Here is a 7,216-nt window from a genome sequence, read left to right as displayed (position 1 = left end):
GGCTTCACAAGCGAAATCTACCAAATATTCAAAGAAGAACTAACTCCTGTCCTTCTCAAGCTATTTCAAAAAATTCAAGAGGAAGGAAGTCTTCCAAGCTCCTTTTATGAGGCATGCATAATTCTGATTCCAAAACCAGGCAAAGACAACACAAAGAAATAAAATTATAGGCCAATATATCTGATGAATTTAGATGCCAAAATCCTCTACAAAATATTTCAATATTATCAAACTGAATCCAGCAATATATATATAAAAAAATCATATAGAATGATCAAGTAGGATTTTTCTGGGGAGGCAAGGATGGTACAATATTTGCAAATTAATCAATGTGATTCATCACATAAACAAAAGGAAGGAGAAAAACCACATGATAATTTCAATAGATACAGAAGAAGCATTTGGTAAAATCCAGCAGCCATTATGATCAAAACTCTCAGCAAAGTGGGAATATAGGGAACATACCTCAACATGATAAAGGCCATCTATGAGAAACCCACAGCCAACATCATACTCAATGGGAAAAAATGAAAAGCAATCCCCTTAAGATCAGGAAAAAGGCAGGGGTGCCCCCTTTCACCACTCTTTTTTTTTAACACTGTCCTAATATAGAATACACCACCTTAGTAGCTCCTGAGGCTAATACATTACTATCACCACACTTACATTGGCAAACCTCTTTCGTCACTCTTACTCAATGTAGTTCAGAAGTCCTAGCCACAGAAATCAGACAACAAGAAGAAATAAAGGCACCCAAATTAAAAAAGAAGTAAAACTATCATTATTTGCAGATAATATGATATTGTATATAGAAAACCCTAAAGTCTCAGTGAATAAACTACTCAAGCTGATAAATGAATTCAGCAAGGTGGCAGGATATAAAATTAGTACTCAGAAATCAGAGGAGTTTTTAAACATCAACAATAAACTATAAAAAGGAGAAATTAAGGAAACAATTCCCTACACTATTGCAATCAAAAAAATAAAGTACCTAGAAGTAAATTTAACCAAGGAGATTAAAGACTTGTATTCAGAAAATTATAAAACGTTGATAAAAGAAATCAAGGAAGATACAAACAAGTTGCAGCATATACCATGCTCATGGTTAGAAAGAATAAACATCATTAAAATGTCTATATTACCCAAAGCAATTTACAAATTCAATGCAATACTAAATAAAATACCAATGACATACTTCAAAGATATAGAACACATATTCCAAAAATTTATACGGAAGCAAAAAAGAATATGAATAGCCTCAGCAATCTTGAAAAGGAAGAATAAAGTGGGAGATATCACACTTCCTGATATCTAGTTATACTACCAGGCCATTGTACTCAAAACAGCCTGGTACTGGCATAAGAACAGGCAGATAGATCAATGGAACAGAACAGAGAACCCAGAAATAAACCCACATCATTATGAACAACTGATATTTGACAAAGGAGGTAAGAAGACAGACTCTTCAACAAATGGTGTTGAGAAACTTGGACCGTTACCTGCAAAAAAATAAAACTAGACCACCAACTTACACCATTCACAAAAATAAACTCAAAATGGATAGAAAATTTAAATGTAAGCCGTGAAACCATAAACATCTTAGAAGAAAACATAGGCAGTAAGCTCTCCGACATCTGTCACAGCAATATATTTGCTGATTTATCTCCACAGGCAAGGGAAATAAAAGATGAAAAGACAAACTACACAATGAGAGACCATATTCAACAATAATACATCTGATTAGGGGTTAATAACCAAAACTTATAAAGAATTTGTGAATCTCAATACCAGGAAGATAAACAACCCAATCAAAAAATGGGCAAAAAAAAATGGGCAAAAGAAATGAATAGACACTTCTCCAAAGAGGACATACAGATGGCCAATATGCATATGAAAAAATGCTCAACATCACTAATCATTAGAGAAATGCAAATTAAAACCACAATAAGATATAACCTTACACCAGTCAGAATAGAGCTCATCAACAAAACAACACAGAATAAGTGCTGGTGAGGATGTGGAGAGAAGAGAACACTCTTGCACTGCTGGTTAGAATGCAGCCTGTTGCAGCCACTGTGGAAACAGTATAAAGAATCCTCAAAAAGTAAAAATGGAACTGCCTTTTGAGCCTGCTATCCCACTTTTAGGAATATACCCCCAAAACACCATAACACTGTTTCAAAAGGAAAAATGCAGCCCTCATGTATATGGCAGCATTGTTCACTATAGCGAAGATCTGGAAACTGCCCAAGTGTCCGTCAGTAGACAAGTGGATTCAAAAGCAATGGTACATATATACAATGGAATACTATGGGGCCATGAAAAAGAAGGAAATCTTACCTTTTGCCTCAACATGGATGGACCTGGAAACTATTATGTTGAGTGAAATAAGTCAGGCAGAAAAAGAAAAATATCATATGACCTACTCATTTGAGGAATCCAATGAACAATGTGAACTGAGGAATGGAATTGAGAGAGCAGAGGGATCAAAGGGACCAGAGGAAAAGAGGACAGAGGGAAAGGGGATGATAGGATGGGATGAACCTGTAGAGAAGGGGGGAGGGCGCTATGGGAAGTAGGGCATAGGAGATGTTGAGAGGAATATGGGGAGGGGGTATGCATTCAAGGACAACACTAGAATCTATGTAAACACAATAAATTGAAATCAATTAAAAAATAAAAAACAAAAAAATAAAAAAATGGATTAATATAAAAAGCTTATTGATTATATGTGATAAAAGAAAATGATGGAAATTTAAACAATGTATTCTATAGTTTTCTTGGTGAATTATGTACAGATAAATGTGTAGTTTAAAAGAGGAAATGAATGTAAAGAAGTAAAATTTATGGACAATTGTGCCTTCTGGATAACACACACTTTTAATTTTCTCCCCAGTTATCCCTTACAAACCTCCATTATAGAAATATACACTCTTCCTGTCAAGACCATATTACTAACTCACAGAAAAAGAACCAAAACCCCTACTTAAAATTAGAGAAATAATACAGTATGTAAAATATACGTCATATGTTGAAATATACTTAAAATAATCATAACTATGATTAAAAACAAGAAAAATATATCTGTTGACCTAACAGGGATTGGTGAGTAGAAGCAGAAGACACTGAACTTCACATTGGAAAGACAGGTTACAGAAGTGTCTCAACAGGTAGGGAGGAGACCCAGGCTCACTGGTAAGAACTGGACCTAGGGTAGGCTTTCTCTGTCTATGAAAAAGGGTTAAATAACTACAATGATTTCTTAGGTATGTATAATATATAGCTTTGAGGTGCTGTTTGGGAAGCAGAAAGAGTAGGGAAAACTACATGATCAGGACCATGTTCAAGTCACACACAGGCTATAAACACTAGATCAGTAATATTTCCAGAGAACAAGAGCACTGTATAAACAATATAAACCCATATTTTGAAATAGAAAATCTCACTTGTCAGGTGGAGGGAAGCATATATTTTTAGATGTAAAGAGAATGTCATGATGTGAGTTTGGAGGTAGAGTTAAAAGTACAAGCAAGAAGGACAGAAAGATGAGCTAGCAACCTAAATTATACATCATACCAGGAAACTAACTTAATGAAAAATAGTCAACAAATTCAATAAATGGCTGATTCAGCCTGATCAGGCAGTGGCGCAGTGTAGAGCATTGGACTGGGACGTGGAGCATCCAGGTTCAAAACACTGAGTTTGCTGCCTTGAGCGTGGGCTCACCAGCTTGAGCACAGGTTCACCAGATTAAGCAAGAGGAAGATGGTCTGAGCATGGGATCATAGACATTACTCCATGGTTGCTGGCTTGAATGCAAGGTCACTGGCTTGAGCAAGGGGTCACTCTCCCTGCTGTAGCCCGCCCTCCCCGGTCAAGGCACATATGAGAAAGCAATCAATAAACAACTAAGCTGCAACAAACAATTGATGTTTCTCATCTCTCTCCCTTTCTGTCTGTCTGTCCCTATCTGTCCCTCTCTCTGACTCTCTGTCACTGTCAAAATTAAATTAATAAATAAATAAATAGCTGATTCATTCTAATGGATTAACTCCAATGAAAGTATTCCAATGAAAACCCTGAAAAGGACATAAAATAAGTTTGTTAAAGAACCCGAAGATCTAAAAGGAGAAATGATAGCCTAAAAGAAAGAATAAAGCCTGACCTGTGCGGGTGCAGTGGATAAAGCGTCGACCTGGAATGCTGAGCTTGCTGGTTCAAAACCCTGGGCTTGTGACCTGGAATGCTGAGCTTGCTGGTTCAAAACCCTGGGCTTGCCTGGTCAAGGCACATACAGGAGTTGATGCTTCCTGCTCCTTCCCCTCTCCTCCCTCTCTTTTTCTCTCTACTCTCTCTTTCTCTCTAAAATAAATAAAATCTAATAAATAAATAAATAAGAAAGAATAACAGTTTGTAAAGGAATAAAGAGCAGATATAAGTCAAGACCAGAGGGTATTAAAATGGATCAAATAGGAGATTATATATGAAATATCATTCATTACATATGAAAATACAGGTTAGGCTAATCACAACTGAAAGCACAATTAATTATAAAGAGAGATGAGAAAATTATAACATAAAAATAAATTAAGAAATGAAGGAAGATTGAGATGCTTCAACTGATGTCTAATAAAAATTACAGAAATAAAGAAGAAAATACAGAATGAAGAATGGATATTGAAAAAGACAATGCCTGGGAGTTTTTAATAATTAGAGAAAAACGTATATTCTAAAAGAAAAAAACAAACATCTAGTGTTAGCAAAATTAAAAATACATCAAAATCCATAAATTTTGAATTGAACATAAACTCTCAGTGATAAAAAGTAAAGGAGGTAAAACATAACCACAGAAAAATGTCATTTATGCAGTAGAATTTTTCCAAGTAAAAATTGTTTAAACAGATTAATTCAGCCAAACTGATGAAAATAATTGTCAAATAGAATTCTAAATCTAGCTAAAACATTACTCAAAAGTAAGAAAATAAAAGCAAAATTTTCAGGTATAGAAATAATTTACCACTTACTAATTCTAAGGAAAAAAACACTAGTATGATAACCTGATACTAATAATTTTATTGAAAGGGAATGCAAGATGAAATTTTGTCAAAACATGTTGGAAAATATTAATTAAATTATGATCACAGGTCTGACCTGTGGTGGCGCAGTGGATCTATCATCGACCTGGAATGCTGAGGTCACCAGTTCAAAACAATAGGCTTACCCGGTCAAGGCACTTATGGGAGTTGATGCTTCCTGCTCCTCCTCCACCTTCTCTCTCTCTCACTGTCTCTCTTCTCTAAAATGAATAAGTGAAAAAAATATTATGATAACAATGTAACTTAACAGGTAATATGGGAGAGAGTTCATGAAACAAAGAATAATGAGATTCACATAGTTTAAGAATAAATGTACTGAGTAATATTAGACCCAGGAAATCATGAAGGTATACATGTTTAATAAAATATTAAGTATAACTGATAACAATATAGACATAAAATTTACCATGTTCAAATCAGTGAGAAAAATCTAAGAGAATTCCAGTAAGAATCTAAAGAAAATTAAAAAATGACAAAAATGGAACATATTGGAGATAAAAGAAATGAGTCCAAATATATCAATAACAAAAATTATAAACAGCTTTTAATCACATTTTTTAAATTTTTTTTAATTTTTATTTATTCATTTTAGAAAGGAGAGAGAGAGGTAGAGAGAGAGAGAAGAGAGAGAGAGAGACAGAAAGAGAGAAGGGGGAGGAGCAGGAAGCATCAACTCCCATATGTGCCTTGACCAGGCAAGCCCAGGGTTTCGAACCGGCAACCTCAGCATTTCCAGGTCGACGCTTTATCCACTGTGCCACCACAGGTCAGGCCTTTTTAATCACTTTTTAAAATAGACACATTATCTGAAACTATTTTTTAAATCTCAGCAATGTAATGCTCACTAATAAATACCTTAAAAAATTTGCAATTAACTAACAGAAACTATGAAAATGTAAAAATAAAAAATACCAGGTAAATACTAGTCAATGGAAAATTCTCATAGCAATATTAACATCCAAGATAAATTTAAAAAGTGAGAATCATAAAATTGTATATAGCCAACAATATCATCACAAAATTTATAAAGACAGAAGAATAACAAGAAAAACTGATTATTATATTTAATCTAAAGAATGAAAAAAATGATATTGCCACATTTTCTAGAGGTATTAAAATAGTAATAAAGGAATATTTTAAGTCAATAACAAAAAAACTAATCTGGATGAAATACATAAATTTATTTATAATTAATCTTTAAAATTTAGTACAAAAAGAAATACAAAATTTAAATAACTCTATATCTATAAAATATATTAAATTTATACCTAAAATTTTTAAACAAAGAAAGCATGGCTCTCAAGGTCCAGTCAGGAGACAGAAACACAACCAGCAATTAAGCACAGAAAATTACACATAAAGCAGGATTGACTAGTAGAAAGAATTCATAATTATAAAAAGGGATAAAAGAGAATTCTAAATTATAAGTAATAATAAATGTGGGGAACAGATATCTAATCTTGGGCAGAGGAAAAAAAAGCCAGAAAAGAACTTACTCGTAAATGGGACTCCCACGAGGCTGAAAATCAGACGTCTTTGGGGAAGTATGGCCGCAGCTCATCACAGGATAATGAAGTTTGCCGAGGTGCTACAAGCAGAAGCTTGTCTATCATTGGTTTAGCTGGCAAGGAAGAAATGTCTTCAGGGACTAGCTTCAGTACAACAAAGCAGGGCAAAAAAGGGTTGATATGGGCACAAAACTGTTGACCCAGATAGCATCAGAAAAACTAATATATCTAGGAATAAATGTAACAATTAGTGTGAAAGACCTATACACAAAAAAGTGCAAAACCACCAATGCTATACAAAAAGAAAAGTAATTTAAACAAATAGCTCAGGAATATCTCAATATCCAAATGGGAAAATTTTGATACTTGATAATACCTCAAGGACACACAAAAATTTTGCCCAAGGATTTTACCCAAGATGGATTGTAGACATAAATGTAAAAGTTTATGACTGTAAAGCTCCTCTAACGAATTCAGGAGAATACTTTTGGCAGTCCAGGTTAATCAAAGATTTTTTATTCAAAAACCACAATGACTATAAACACAAATAATAAAATTGATATTCTACAAAAAAACAAATATCTTTAATAAACCTCTTTTGAGTACTCTGTT

General features: G+C 33.9%; 1 pseudogene; it reads right to left on the bottom strand.

The window, feature by feature from the left end:
• Positions 1-596: 596 nt before the first annotated feature.
• On the bottom strand, positions 597-696 carry LOC136312373 (small nucleolar RNA SNORA66; annotated as a pseudogene).
• Between the last annotated feature and the right edge of the window lie 6,520 nt (positions 697-7,216).

The sequence above is a fragment of the Saccopteryx bilineata genome, chromosome 8, assembly GCF_036850765.1.
Source record: "Saccopteryx bilineata isolate mSacBil1 chromosome 8, mSacBil1_pri_phased_curated, whole genome shotgun sequence".
In the NCBI taxonomy this organism is placed as follows: domain Eukaryota; kingdom Metazoa; phylum Chordata; class Mammalia; order Chiroptera; family Emballonuridae; genus Saccopteryx; species Saccopteryx bilineata.
This window is presented reverse-complemented; position numbering and strand designations above follow the sequence as displayed.